Raw genomic sequence first — 15,518 nt, 5'->3', positions numbered from 1 at the left:
TTATCTGTATAATTGTTACTAAGCTGATGCAAAATTCAAGGATTTCATTGGTATAAATTTGTGGGTACAAGGCTTAGACCTTTTACTTCTCCAACAGGGGAAGTTGTGTGTTGCCTTAAAGAGTGTTGCTTTTATATCAACAGTTTAGATATTAAGTCTTTTGTCTCTCGGGTTCATGCTGTTCAACAAACTGATGGCTTTGGTACGGCAACAGATAACAAATGAAACCCATACAGGTCCGCTGTTACAGGCTGGAAGTAGGGGACTCTGAAATCTCTGTCATCAAGACTGATGAGGATTAACCCCTAACTTGCGTGCTAAGCCGGTTAGCCAATGATGGGTAAGAGAGCATATCGAGACCCTTGCCCCTAAAATAAGGGAGGCCTCACCATCTTAAGTGAGGCTGGGGTCCTTTGTTCCAACCTAGGACAGGCACGGTTTCCGTAAGTTTTCCCAGCCTTCCCTTTTGAAAAAAAATTTTAAAAAGGGGGACCTGTTGGGAGCCGACTTTAGTAGAAAGCGGCTAGATCAACTTTGCAGCCATCTGGAACCATATACCCTGATGAGAGACTTGGTTGTCAAAAGCCTATAACAGCTGAAGCACACTCTGATAAAAATATTGTTTATCCCACATAGCTTGTTTTGCTGTTTAGTGACCTTAGCTCTATGGTGCACGTGGTAAAATGTTTTCACCTGTGTTCTCCTGCTTGTGTATATAAATACCTCAGAATTCCCTTCAATAGGGGAGACTTGAGAAAATAGAAGAGACTTGATAAAAGAGAGACTTGATCACACCCTGACTTGTCTCCATTCTTCGAGTCACTTGCCCCAAGAGCCACACTCTCTCTTGACCAGAGCACTTAGCCCCAAAAGTGTTGAGGCAAAGTGTTGAGGCAGAATGTGGGCCTCAACAACCTACCACACTTAGATGAAAGAAGCTAGGAACATTAATCTCCAGTTCACCTCCTTTGCCTGGGAAATATGCAAGAAGATTCTCAATCTCTTAATATGTCCAAGATCAACTTTCATTGTTCAAATATATGAACCAGCTTTGTACATTTGTACAAACATTGTTCAGATGTTCAAACTAGGGAAATCCACTTTCCTTGTAATAAACACAAATTTGTTAGTAAACCAGTTCATAGACTTTTAGACTCAGAAGGAAGTGCAGGGATCGCTTTCCTAGAGTGTGAGAGAAAACAGCAGAGCAGGCATGCCATAAATCTTAGCCAATGCCAAGATGAGGCTGTTGGATAAGAGGTAGGAAGCCATGTCTTCTGAGTTGGAGGCCCAGGAAAGCCAGTGTACTTCATAAAGACTGTCAGCAAACAGCTACATGGCAGAATAAAAGGAGCCTCAGCAAAAAAGTGAGAAAACCCAGAGTGTCAGGGAACCCAACAGAGAATGAATGAAATTCTTGCATTGGTTCATCTTGCAAGGTTTTGCTGGTCTTCACTGATCTTCGCTTCTCACGACTTCATGGAGAGAAACACGCCAAAGAACTTCTTGTGGTATTCCAGCTGCTTCTGCTGATTTGGCAGAGCCTGGTGGATTCTTCTGGATTGAGGCACTGCTAATGATTTGTATTTGGTGTTTGCAGATTGGACTGGACTCCACTACTGATTCATGTTTAAAACCACCTTCAAAGAAGTACTTCTAAACAGGTCTACATTCCCCTTGTCCTATTAACTATCTTTCTCTTCTACCTCTGGTCAGGGGCTAGAATGGAGGTTGAAGCATTTAAGAACCTTTATTAAAATAAGTTTTGAAAAAATCTAAGCCTATATAAGAAAAATATGAGCAGATCCAAGGTCACCAAAATAACATTTGGTTCCATATAAGGACAAAAATTGATGCTTGGACAACCAGGGGTACTGCAAACCAAAGTTCATGGAGAGAAGCTGTGACTACAATTTCTGATTTGCTGATTAGAACGTCAATGGCATGAAGAGACTAGATTGTTGCAGATCCAGAGCCAAATTATCTTGGATCAAATTTAGCTCCCTTTATCAGCCACCTCTGAACATGACTTAATATCCTGTGACTGTTAGGTAAATCTTTTGGAATACACAATAGACTCCTAGCTTCCACTAATCCAAAACTTAACAGTGACATGAGAGAACATCTAAGAGTTTCCTGTTTTGCCAAATCTCACCTACCTAATGTACACACTAAGGTACTTAAAACCATGTTGATTTGTGAACTTCTTTGCTCTACTACTCTAACAATTTTACGAACGTGCTACCATATTGGACCATGGAATTTGGCTTTAATCTGTGGTCCTGGGCCATGGTCGTAGTATTTGGCATCGTCTTTGAGTTGTTTTGCACTGACAGTTTGTCAATGAGAGTAAATAAGAATGTTAATATATGGGTAAGAGCTGCAGCGATAGTAGGCTATGCTCAGTATCCATGAGACCTCTTGAGTTACTTGACTATTTGCATCTATTGTATTGCTAGTTCCTCAACCTAGACCTGACCTTAATACTTGCATGAAATTAAAATGGTATAAAAGCAAAAGGGAGGAGAAGGGATAGAATGGAGGCTTATGGGGGTGGGAATGGGGAAAGGGGATAACATCTGAAATGTAAATAAATAAAATATCTGATTTTTAAAAAAACAAACAAAACACCAAATGGTTGTGGGCCACCATGTGGTTGCTGGGAATCGAGCTCAGGACCTCCAGAAGAGCAGTTAGAGCTCTTGACTGCTTACCCATCTCTCTAGCCCTCTACAGTGCACTTTAGGACCCACTATTCACCAATGAATTCCCTAGTCTGTACTCTCCCCTCCAACTATTCATAGGCAATTCCACTAAACATTATACTTATACAGATTTTCCTATTCTTGATATTTCATGTGAATATAAGCTATTCATGATTGCTTTCCTTCCATTGGCCTGTTTTCAAGGTATGTCTGTTTAGTTCTATGTGCCAATAATTATTCTTTTTATTGTTAACTAATATGCCATTGTACAGGTATGCCGTAGTTGTTTGCATAATCATTTGCTGATTTTTTTCTAGTTAAAAAAAATGAGTACTTCTATAAATACTAATGTACAAAAATTCATTTACATCAATTATAGTAAAACAATATGCTAATTGTCCGTTTAAAAAAAGAAATAAAAGAAGGCCCATTGTCACTTTGAAGATATTTTGGGAACCCACATGAGGAATGACTTCATTTATTAGGGCCTTGTGGACCTTCTTGAGCTTTTTCAATCTGCCCATTGTAGGTCTCCATCCAACCCACGAAGATATCAGCACACTTTAGAAAGTATTTTTCCTTGATAAGAAGGCATCTGAATAAGGCATCTACTCTTCTCCAAGGCATGTTCCACTCCTGGTAGGCGGTAGCTGCTTGACTCCACATTCTGGGTTACCATAGAGACAAAGGAATAAGCCCTGATTGTGGACTTTAGTCTTTTTCCCTCAAAGCACAAATGACTAGCGAAGTTTGTGCTTCACTTCCCAAGCTGCACAAGTCTCTTATTAATTTTTCACTGATGTGCTTGAGATAACAAAATCTTACCAGTCACTTCTAGTCAACCTATCTCATTGTTGGGTGGCCCATTCTTTCCTTGCTTCTGTATAAGATGGCCTTAAGTTTAACTCTGGAGGAAGCCGTATCAGAGCCATCTCTGTTGCCCCCTGGGGTGCTGTGGGTTGGCATGTGAACTGTTGGTTTACTTCCCTGTGTGATAGTGGAATTGAATTTCTGATGTCCTTTGCAGTTCATGACTGCTACCTGTAATGCATCTCCAGACAGCTCCTGGAGGAGATACAGTCTCAGGGTCATGTTTAATTAGAGACTTTGTTCCTGTTAAAAGCATTCTTCTTTTCATCTAGCTGTGTGCATGAAGGGCTATTCAAGCATGTGTAGAGTCAGTGTCAGCACTGAGTTATCATTTCCTGTTTGGAAAGTTCAGCTTTTTGAGCTGAGGTATTAGAAGAGGCTTAGCCTCTATTGTCTTGTGAAGGCTGACTAGCACATATCCTGCCCTTCAGATTCCTTTGTTTAGGTACCTGTTCCCATCTGTAATCTTTTGTGTGTGAGGATTTGTTAAAGACTTATCCTTCAAGGCAAGCTTGCTAGAACAGACTTTCTCTATGACCCACACAGAAGTGAGTTAATTTGTTTGCTTCAGAAGCAAGAGCAAAGTTGCTGGGTTTAGTGTGTGGCAACTTAAGGACAATTTCTGCTGATTCCAGGAAGAGGACTTAGGATTTAGATAGCTGTCCCCTAGTTAACCATTGGTGCCCTTTGATTCCAAGGACATTTTGAACTTAGTGAGGGGTTAGGACCTCGAACCAGTGTCCCAGCGTGACAGAGTGAGTAGTTGCTTCATCTACTAGCATTGCTCTAACTGTGATAGCTCATAAACTCTCTGGCCATCCACATAGTACAGAGTCCAGCTGATTAGAAAAATAGGCTTTACATCTGGGATACCCCACATCTTCTGAGTGGGGATTCCCAATACCATGCCTTGTCTTTCTGCTACATGTAAGAGAATTTTTTTTCTAAATCAGGAGTTCTCAAGGCTGGCACTTGGGAAGCAGAGGCATTTCTATGAGTTCAAGGGCATCCTGACCATGAGATTTTGTCTCCAAAAAATGTTGAAATAAAACAAGATTATATTGGATTTGAATGAACACCAAGTCCACTGAAAATGTCCTTATAAGACACAAGGAAGAAGGCCAGATGAAAAAGGTGGCAGAATTGCTGATATGGTGCCATAAGCCAACGAGCTGCACAAGCCATTAGAAGTTGGATGAGCCAAGGAAGGAATATCCTATGGTGATTTTGGAAAGAATGAAGCTCTATCTATACCTTGAATTTACAGGTCTGCTATTAAGAAATAAGTGTTTATGATTCCAAGCCACCCAGGGAGTATAATATCTCTAAGACACCAATCTTAACTTCCAGCACTCAGGAACCAGGAGCTGTATGTAATTCTTGCTCCATTATCTGAAGACCAAATAAAAACACGCAGTGAGCAAAGGAGAAAGAGGAACACATACAATCGCTAGACAGGAACTCAAAGTCAAGATCACTTTACTACATTGATCTCTGAAACTCTGGTTGCTGAAAGCAAAGCGGAAGTCCAGCATTGTCTGTTAGCTGCAAAATCGATGGGAAATTCAGGTATACCCTGGCTGTCAGTGTCTACTTTTCCAGACCTTTGCACTGAGCTGTGGCTTCTCATAAGTATGCCTGTAGCTTTGGAGAAACAACCTACCATGTCTAAAGTCCTACTTACAAAGAATATCTCACTGACAAAAATGTATGAAAAGAAACTGGTGGGACCATGTTTTAAGCTGCCCCAATCCCTGACAAGTCTGCAATTCCTGACTTTAATTAAGTAGACTGATAAAAGCTATAGAGAATTGCTGAGTTGTACCTCATAAAAGACATCATTGTTACTGTTAAAGGAAACACAAGGCATAGTAACTCCTAAGATGTGAGAAAAGGTCATGGAAATGCCAATGTCACATGATACTGATGGACAGCATCGATACGCAGTGAGGGGCAGCCAACTTGAGAAGCATTTTATTTTTTAACGAACTATAGAAGGAATTTCCCTGTTCTCTGAGAAACCACAGTTGGATTCTCAATGAGTGATCTAAGGGATTTATTATCATAAGAAACTACAGTTTAATTGCTTGTTTTCTCTCCAAAGCAATGATATGGTAAGAAAATAATACTGAGATGCATGTCATCTTTCAAAAGACAAAAAAAAGGACCTTGCCCAGAAAAGGGAATCCTTGGCCAGATCAATAAAGCGTCTATATCCTCACAGAGACATAAGGTCCAAATCTAAAATAGTCTCTGGATTCTGAACAATTCCCTTTTACAAATTAGTAAAACTTAAAATTTCAAAGTTAACTACAAAATAAATGAAAATTGCTTGTTGCAGATTTTAAAATGTATACTCCATCCTCTCCATATTCCTAGGTGACTAATCTGAAATCCTTAGCACAGAAATTCTTCCTGGCTGCAATTCTGGTTTCCTTTAGCTCTTTAGAATATTTCATGGATCGTAGATATACTCAGGACTCTCAGAACACATGTAGAATACATATATATATATATATATATATATATATATATATATATATTACATAGAGAGAGAATATATATTATACGTATATATAATTTTATATATACATATATATGTATATATATACATATATACATATATACATATATATATATATACATATATACATCATATATATGTATATATAAAAATTATATATGTGTAATATATTCTCTCTATGTAATATATAATATATATTATATATGTAATATATACATATACATATATGTATGTATATATATATAATTATAGAAGGAGTCATGAGAGAAATTGGGGGAAGAGGTTTGAAAATGATGTAAATACAATATTCATGTACAAGGTCCTCAATTTAATTTAGATTTAAATTTAAACAAGTAAGGCTAAATTTGAAAACTTCTTTTCCTTCATTTCTGTGTATAGAGAGAGTTGATATGGCAAAACACAGAACAAACTATACTGCAGGCAGTGGTGTGTTGTTACTATTACAAATTAATAGACATTTAATCCAGTCAGCCTGTTTCTCTATCTTTCTCTGTGTCTTCCTGTGTCTGTCTGTCTGTCTGTCTGTCTTTTTCTCTCTCTTCTATTTCTATTTCTATCTATTTCTAAACAATTTCTTTTGAGTTCTACATGGTCAGCCCCTACAAACCCTACAATCTGATAATAGTAAAGTAACACCCCAAGAGTTACTCAGCCAGTCATCTTGTGTCTTTGAAATCTCCAATAAAAAGCATCTGGAAATATATATATATATATACATATATATATATATGTATATATATATATGTATATATATATATATATAGTGAAGAAATCATTCTTCTTTCTTCGTACATACATTAATCACCATCACCATTGGAGATAATGCATTATGTTGTATAAGAATCAATTCTGACCTCAAGTTAGGATGAATTTATAACAATACAGTGGTTCTTAGCCTACACTATAAAGAAATCCAACAAACATTTGATGAATGATGAAGAAAAAGAATATGGAGTATATAAATTCCATGTTTGGTGGCTATGTAAAAACTAAACTACATGAACTGATGCTTTTCCTTGTGAATTTAAAATTGTGATACCAGAAGCCCTGGCACATGGAAACTCCTTTCTCATGTCACCTACCTACCTACCAGGATCTCTCAAAGCTAGAGTTCTGGCTCCCTAGCTCAACAGGCACGCCACTGTCCCTCCTTGTTACTCTGCAATGTTCATCTAGAGTTATCAATTGCTACCTGTGCCTACATTTGTTGAATTCCAAGTTGGCCTTTTTAGATGACCCTTTGCTAATTTTTTAAAAAGACATATTTATTTTATTTTACGTGTATGAGTGTTTTGCCTACTCCACATGAGTGTGTGGCCATCAGTGGTCAAAAGAAGGTGTCAAGTCCCCTAGAAATAAAGTTGCAGATGGTTGTGAGCCACCGTGTGCTGAAAACCAAAGTCAGATAGTCTATTTCCAAGTTTAAAGAAGCATTATCCAAAGAGTTATAGGCAAAGTACGGGGAACAAAACTGACTTGCTGATACACTCAAGGAGTAGTTACAGCTGGAAATCATTGCCACCCAGAACTGAAGGGGCAAAGACTGGACAATAGTTTTTCCAACACCTGAAAAGTGTTAGGAGCCACTGAAGAGTAGTTGTTGGGCAGAAACAATAAATGTACAATACAGCCATTGCCAACACTGTCCCCAGCCAAAGATAAGAAAGAAGCACAGTAGCATAACACCCTTCCTGCCCCAACCTTACTAGGCTTGTAGCTGACTCCATATGACTAAACACCTGGAAGCCAAAGGACCAAAGAACTGTAATCATGGAATGTATAGAGGTAAGTCTCCTGAGGCACATAGGGTAAAGGGCATGGTCTGGATCAAAGCAACGGGATGGGGCAGCAAACAGACTAACCAGCATAGGTCACCTCTTTTTCCAATCAGCATCCACTTTAACCCTTGCCTGGATAAAGAACTTTCAACCTTAGCACAGGAAAAGTGCAGTCTCAGCAGCCACTGTAACCTAACTGAGCCATGTCTGTTCTGTCTTACTTCCCACTGAAACGTAAAATATTCTGTGTCATTACTTGTCTCTATAAAAATGTATGATGGAAATTTGAGGCAGCTAGTTAACTTAAAACTAGCTGTCACATAAGTGCTCACAAAACCTGAACTGACCAGCAGTAACTTCCTTTCAACACGAGTTTTATGCCCATCTACCAGCACTTCAAGCAGAACTCTGTGGCCAAGTTTGTTTCCTTTGGAATCTTGGTACTCGGTGTCTTCAGCTTTCTAAAGCTACTAGGCTTTTCCTTTGACTGGTGCTTTGAGCTTAGAGATCAAAGTTGTAAACTTACTCTTTTCTTTAGGTATCTTCCCTGCAATAGCCTGAACTGTCCAGGCAACCTCACAGTCTACCTCTTCATTGCTGTAACAGCTAAATGTCCCCAGCTAATTCATCTCAACACTTCAGTCTCTCCATGAACGTGACTGCCTGCCACCCTCCATAGTAGTTTGATCACCGTGAAGCAGTTTCCAAATATGTGGCATCCCATTTCCTCTTCACACAGAAGTTAACCCTGTGCTCAAATATGCAAGCCTCCTGACCTCATGATCTCATTTTGTGCAACTGCCTGCCAAAGCCTCTTCGGGGATCATTATGAGTCAGGGTCCCAGTGGACCCCATTCTGTGGGTTCTACAGAAGTTCTTTCTCCTACTTTAAACTTTAACCAGAATATCTCACTGATACCCAGCAGAAAATTCTATTGATCCATTGATTTCTCAATTCAGGACTCTTATTGATCCAGTGATATCCCAACTCAGGAGAATCCTCTAAAGATATTATTCATAGAAGTCAGCCTTTGAGGACACAAGACCATTAGCAAAAGCATATATTAATCAGCATACTTGGTCACACAATTTTAAAACTTGTGACTATGGAATTATTTAATTTAACGTTGGGAAAACTTAAATGTTCCTTACAGAGTAAGAATAGAAATATTCTTAAAATAAATACATGAACAAGTACGTGGATGATTCTCTGCCCTAGAGACCTTAGACCTCGCTCACTAAAATTTCTTCCAAACAGAAAGATTACTCAGCCACTAACTGTTTTGCTTTGATTATGTTTTCTTGTTGGGAGTTAATGAGTTCAAATAATTTGCGAATGCGATTCTGTTAAAATGGAATTGATAAGCTTTCAAATACAATTTATTATAAATTATGTTTTATATAATTAACCTTCAATAATACTATAGAATTTTGCTAATGTCTTTTTTGGTGAAAGCAAAATTACATGTGGACATGCGTAATTTCCTGACTCTGATGACTATTTACATCTCAGTCCTACACTGGATAATTTTACTTGTTCCTTTAAAATTTTTCTACTCTTTATTTCATCTCTGTAAGATGTATATACATATATACATGCATACATGCATGCATGCATGCATGCATACAAACATACACATGCACTCACCCATGTGTATACATGTAAAATCTAGAGGTCCATGCTAAGGAGTCCTCTACCATTCTCCACCTTAATTACTTCACTGAGAAATTAGTAAAATGTGCTTTGACCATGCTCACCCCCCATCTCTTCCCACATCCACTCTCCTTCTCTATCATACAATTTTATATTTAAAAACTTAAAAAAAATGTACTCCCCAAAATATAGTTGGTTGTGGTCTTTCGGTGGAATGTGGCCAATTACTAGGGCCTACAGTCTTAGAGAAAACCGACTTTTCCTTTCCCAGCAGCTAACAATTGCCGATCACTCCATAGCCCTCTCCATGCTGGGCTTAGGCTGCATGGACTTGGGTGGGTTTTGTGCTTACTGTCCCAACCACTGTGAGTTTGTATGTGCACCTGTGTCAGGAAGATGCTTCCTGTAGTCGTCAACCACCTCTGGCTCTTACACTCCCTATACTTTCTTTTCCAAAATAATCCCTGAGCTTGGGAAGCAGGTGAAATTAGTGTGTGTGGGTGCATTCGTGCGTGCGTGTGTGCATGTGTGTTCTCTTTAGGACTGAGCATTCTGCGTGCTTATTCTCTGCTCCATGGCCAGTTGTAGGTTGCTAAGTTAATTATGATCTATTGCAAATATGAAAGCTTCTCAGATAAGAGTTGAGAGATGCAGTAACTTATAGGTATAACAATCAGCCATTAGGAATCAGTTTAGTGCTATATCCATTTATCAGTAAGATTTATTTATTTATTATTTAAGATGTATTTATTATGTAAATACATGTAATTATGTATTCTGCTTGCATGTATGACTGCGCACCAGATCTCATTATAGATGGTTCTGTGCGACCATGTGATTGCTGGGAATTGAACTCAAGATCTCTGGAAGAGCAGCCAGCACTCTTAACCTCTGAGCTATTTCTCCATCCTCAATTGTAATACTTTTTGACAGTGAATTCTTGCTGAACCTGGAGCTCACCATTTCACCTATACTGGATGGCTCACCCATCTATCTTCTATGCTGACAGGCTCTGGCATTCCCTGTTTTTACATGGATGCAAATCAACTTCAGGTCCTTATCCTTGGGCAACAAGCACTTTCCCACTGACTCCTCCCTGGTCTACTTTTTAATTTCCTTTTCTTGCTTTCTTGCATTATTCATGACTATTTTGTTTTGTAAGACTGCTCTCTGTTTACCATTACATCTATTCTCTGAGAGACCTCTAGTCTGCAATAAGTGATTGTTGTCTATAGGTCAGAATGTTGTTTTGTAGATCTCAACCTAGCATTTGTTTGCATCCCTTTATTGAAATATCTTGCTCAGTGATAGGAACGCTACATTTTCTCTTCCTAAGACCCTAGATGCTCACTTTTTAGTGAATTTGGAGGCCCCACATGATTGCATGCAAGAACTACAGGGTGGGTTATTCACAGAAAGAATACAGACAGAATGAAAATACAATGTGATGTTAACACTGAAAAATTCTTTTGGGTCTGGTGATATAAGTCAGTGGTACAGAACTTGACTAACATGTAAAAAGCCTTAGAATTGATTAGAAGCATTGAGAAAGGTAGAGGTGGGGTGGGGGGAAAGGATATAAAGAAGGAAGGGAGGGAGGGATTAACTATTCGTGTGCCTGTGTGCTGGTGGGGCGATGCAGCAGGGTAAATGCTTGTACTGCATGCCTGACAACGTGAACTCAGTCAGCAGAACCTATGATGTAATGAAAAAACCGACTTCTGGGAGTTGTCTTCTGACATCCCTGTGAACAGCATGGTGTGTGCACAGGCACCAATACATGCACATTATACACATATATGCACATACATACAAACTAATAAATTTTAGAGAATATGGATGCTAGCATGTCTTATCTGGAGAGTTGTGATGTTCATGTTAGATTTGCATTATTAACAGGTAGAAATTAAACTTTAAAGTATTTGATGATGTATAGGACAATGATAGAGGAAGACACTATCGTGGAGCTCAGGGATAGAAAAGGAGGAGTTGTGTATACACCAGGATAGGGCTTCGGTGAGTTCAGCGTGCTGCCTATTTTCAACCATTTCATATAGAGGGCTTTAAAGTTTATGGTTTTGCCTATGTATATATCTGTGTTCCATGTGTGTGCCTGAAACTCATGGAGGATTTTCTAGGTCTAGAGCAGTGGTTTTCAATGTATCAGTTATAACTGACCCCTTTGAAGGTCACCTATCAGAAATCCTGCATATCAGATATTTACACTGCAATTCTTAACAGTAGCAAGTTGCAGTAATGCAGTAGCAATTAAGTAATTTTATAATTGGGAGTCACCACAACATGAGGAACTGTATTAAAGGGTCACACATCAGAAGGCTGAGAGCCACTGGTCTAGAGTTACAAACTATAGATGGTGGTGAGCAGCCATATGGGTGCTGCGAATCTAACCTATGTCCTCTGCAAAATCAACAAGTGATCTTAAACAGTAAGCCAACTCTTTGGCCCTAGAAGGCTTTATATAGATAACTACATGAAGACTCAGATTGCCTTCATGTTCTGTTTCTAGAAATTTCAACATGAAAGAGCTATCAGCAAGCAGGAATACTCACTAGAAGCTAAGGATCTGAGCTACATTTTTAATTGTTGGCATGGGGTTAATAGTAGTATTTTGATGACTGGTCTACATTATTTTATTTCATGAGATAGACATATTTATGTGGTAATGTTTTGTTGGTTGTGGTGGTGGTGGTAGTTTGTTTTTGTTTATTGTTGTTTGGTTCTTCGAGACTCTGTAGATCAAGCTAGCTTTCAACTGATGGCAATCATGTTTTGGTCTCCCAAGCCTCAGGATTACAGGTACTTACCACTACATCAGCTTGTGCTGACATTTTAAAAAGCATTCCAACATTTTTTAACTATATAAATTGTGTATATGAAAATACAACAAACAAATCAATGAGTTCTTGGAAGTTTTCTAAGAAACCACAGTGGACAGTAGGCTACAAATGATCATAAAATCTGGGTAAATCAGTGCTGAGAATAGCATGCATGGTGAGAAAACCATCTGTCTGGAACTGGGAAAACAACACGCAAAGACACGGGCCAGGATCTAAGAATACCATATGTTGTTTTCAAAGTTTTAATGAACTTTAAAGTTACAAGTGAATAAAATCTTAAAATGGCAAAAATACAAGCATAAACAACATGAATCACCCAGCAATAGAAAAACTACTATGTTTAAGTGCCAACATATTAAATCTGTGATTTTGACCCAACTAAAAATTTTTTGTAGGATTAAAAAGAGTTTAAATCATAAAAAATAATAAACAAAATATCAAACCATTAAAAATTCTTATTCTCTGACAAACTTATAAGAAAACAAAAATACAAGCTATAGGCTGGAATATGTTTTCACATCATGTGTTTGATAAGTCTCAGATCTATCATATATGAAAACAAATAAACAAATAAATGATACTATCCATGTTTTGAAATGGATTAAAAGATTTAAACAAACATTACACACACACACACACACACACGGTACATTACTGTTCAACAAGGACACGAATATCCATTTAATATCACAAGTCAATAAAGAAATAAAGCCTAGAAAGATAGAGAAGTACACACCCCAAAATAACTACAGTACCAGTTATTGATAAAGATGTGGAACTGTTGTTGCTCTCAAACATTCCTGGCCAGAATGCCATAGTGTAAAAATTACTTTAGAGAACAGTGCTGTGATTTCTCATAAAACGAAACATACAAGCTAGAAATTGTACACCTAGGTACGCAAGAAAAACAAAAGACCCATGGTTCTCAGTGGATTTTGAAGTACGTGCCCCTAGGAAATTCACTCCTAAGAGCTGAAACCTAGAAACAACCTGTGTATACTGATCTCTGAATGAATCAACGAACTACAGTGTATGAAGTGAAAATGCAAAGAAAATACAAGCACAAGGAACCCTGGACCGTACAGCATTGTGAATCCTAAAAGCATTTCAGCAAGTAAAAGAAGAGAAGCCTCAAATGCCACATCCCATAAAATTCTACTAATAAGAGTTCTAGGAAGGAAAGTCTCCAGAGTCAGGAAGCAAACCAGTGTGGCCCGGAATCTAGGTAAAAGGTGATTGACTGTCCGCGGCATCAGGAAGCATTACGGGTTGATAGAACTAGTTCATATTTTGTTTTTTGTTTTTTCTTAAATATTTTTAATTGGATATTTAATTTATTTACATTTCAAATGTTAGCCCCTTTCCCGGTTTTCCCTCTATAAACCCACTATCCTACTCTCCCTTACCTGCTTCTATGAGGGTGTTCTTCCACTTACGCACCCACTCCTGCCTCGCCAACCTAGCTTTCCTCTACACTGGGACAAGGAGCCTTCACAGGACTAAGGGCCTCCTTTCCCATTGATGCTAGATAAGGCTCCTTCAGCTCCTTCAGTCTTTCCCTAAACTCCTCCATTGGGGTCCTTGTGCTAGGTCCGATGGTTGCCTGCCTGCGAGCATGCGCATCTCAAATCAGGAGTGATTTGGGTTGTGGTTCTATAACCGCATACACGGGTGGACATTTTAAAGACTCTGCCTTAGCATCTTTTTTTTTCTCGTGTGTGTGTGTGTGTGTGTGTGTGTGTGTGTGTGTGTGTGTGTGTGTGTGTGTGTGACTATTTGTGTACATGTGTCACAGTCCTCATGTGGCTGTCGAAGGATAACCTCAGGTGTCAGCCCTCTCCTACCCTGAGCCTAGGTGTCTTGTTCGCTGCCGTGGCCAGGCTAGCTAGCCAACAAGTTTCAAAAGATTCTCCCATCTCTGTCTCCCATGCGATAGGAATTCTGTGATTACTGCAACGAGTTAGTTCTATGTGGGTTCTAGGATCCAAACAAATTCTCATACTTTCCCACTGAGTCATCTCCCTAGCTTTTTATAATCATGTTTAAGTTACATTCCAATAAAGATAAGTTCCAAATCAATAATCAGAAGCTCTTTCCCAGTTGTAGTCTGAAGTTGGGGTGTCATGGACCATGTGTTTATGTTTCCTTAAGAGTCATCTCCTGAAGTTCCGGACTTCTTCTTGATGTATTTGAAGGTACAGTCTGAGGTATGATTGCTTGTGTATGATGTTGGTGCCCTTGCAAAGGAAGAGAGTGAGATGTGAGCACACAACCATGGAGCAAAGGCCCTGCAGACATGGAAAAGACTCGAACTTCAAGCTAGGAAGAGACACTGGCATAAGAGTACCTTGACTATGCTCTCAGGACCCTTAAGAAATTCACTTTTGCTGGTTTCCACAGTCTGCACCGTTTTGTATAGCTGTAGAACTGGTAATTGGTACCCCGGGAGATGTTAATACTCTAAGAACAACAGGTGAAATGGTCACAGAAACTTGAGTAGTGCTGTACAAGAGATCTTTCTCAGGGAGCTTCACTGTGAATGGAGCATGCTGAAGAAGATGGATAGTAGCTGGTTAAAAAGTGAAAGAGAGGGGGAGAGAGGAAGGGAGAGAGAGAACTATTGAAAGTTGTTTGGCTGAGCTGAGCTGGGACTGTTTTGTTTTGTTTTCTCATCAAAACTATTCATTCCTCTTGGAACAGAGTCTCTGAATAAACCAGTTTGGGAACTTCTGGTGTCCAATATTCACTGGAGAAGCTTGTCAGCAAAGAGAATAAAACCAATGAATCTGATCTGTCACCTGACTTTTATTTTCTTAAAAAAAAAAATCCACCCACAATTTTATTTTTAAAATAATATAGTTAATTTTGACTTCTTTTTATTCCAAGTCTATAAATTTTAAGACATATATGGGTTTATGTAACCTACACCATAATTTTTTTTTTTAAAAAAATGCAATACAGTTCTGTGTCTTCCAAAACTTTCCTCCGAATAATATCTTACTCACATTCCTAACCCCTGGCAACCAATGGCTTCTTTTCTATTGCACTGTTAGTGTGAATTAGTTTTCTGATTACAGTTTCCCCTCCCTTAATAGAAGAATTAAGAGA

The sequence above is a fragment of the Arvicanthis niloticus genome, chromosome 15 (genome assembly GCF_011762505.2).
Source record: "Arvicanthis niloticus isolate mArvNil1 chromosome 15, mArvNil1.pat.X, whole genome shotgun sequence".
Lineage (NCBI taxonomy): Eukaryota > Metazoa > Chordata > Mammalia > Rodentia > Muridae > Arvicanthis > Arvicanthis niloticus.
The sequence above is the reverse complement of the archived record's forward strand: the minus strand, read 5'-3'. Positions refer to the sequence as shown.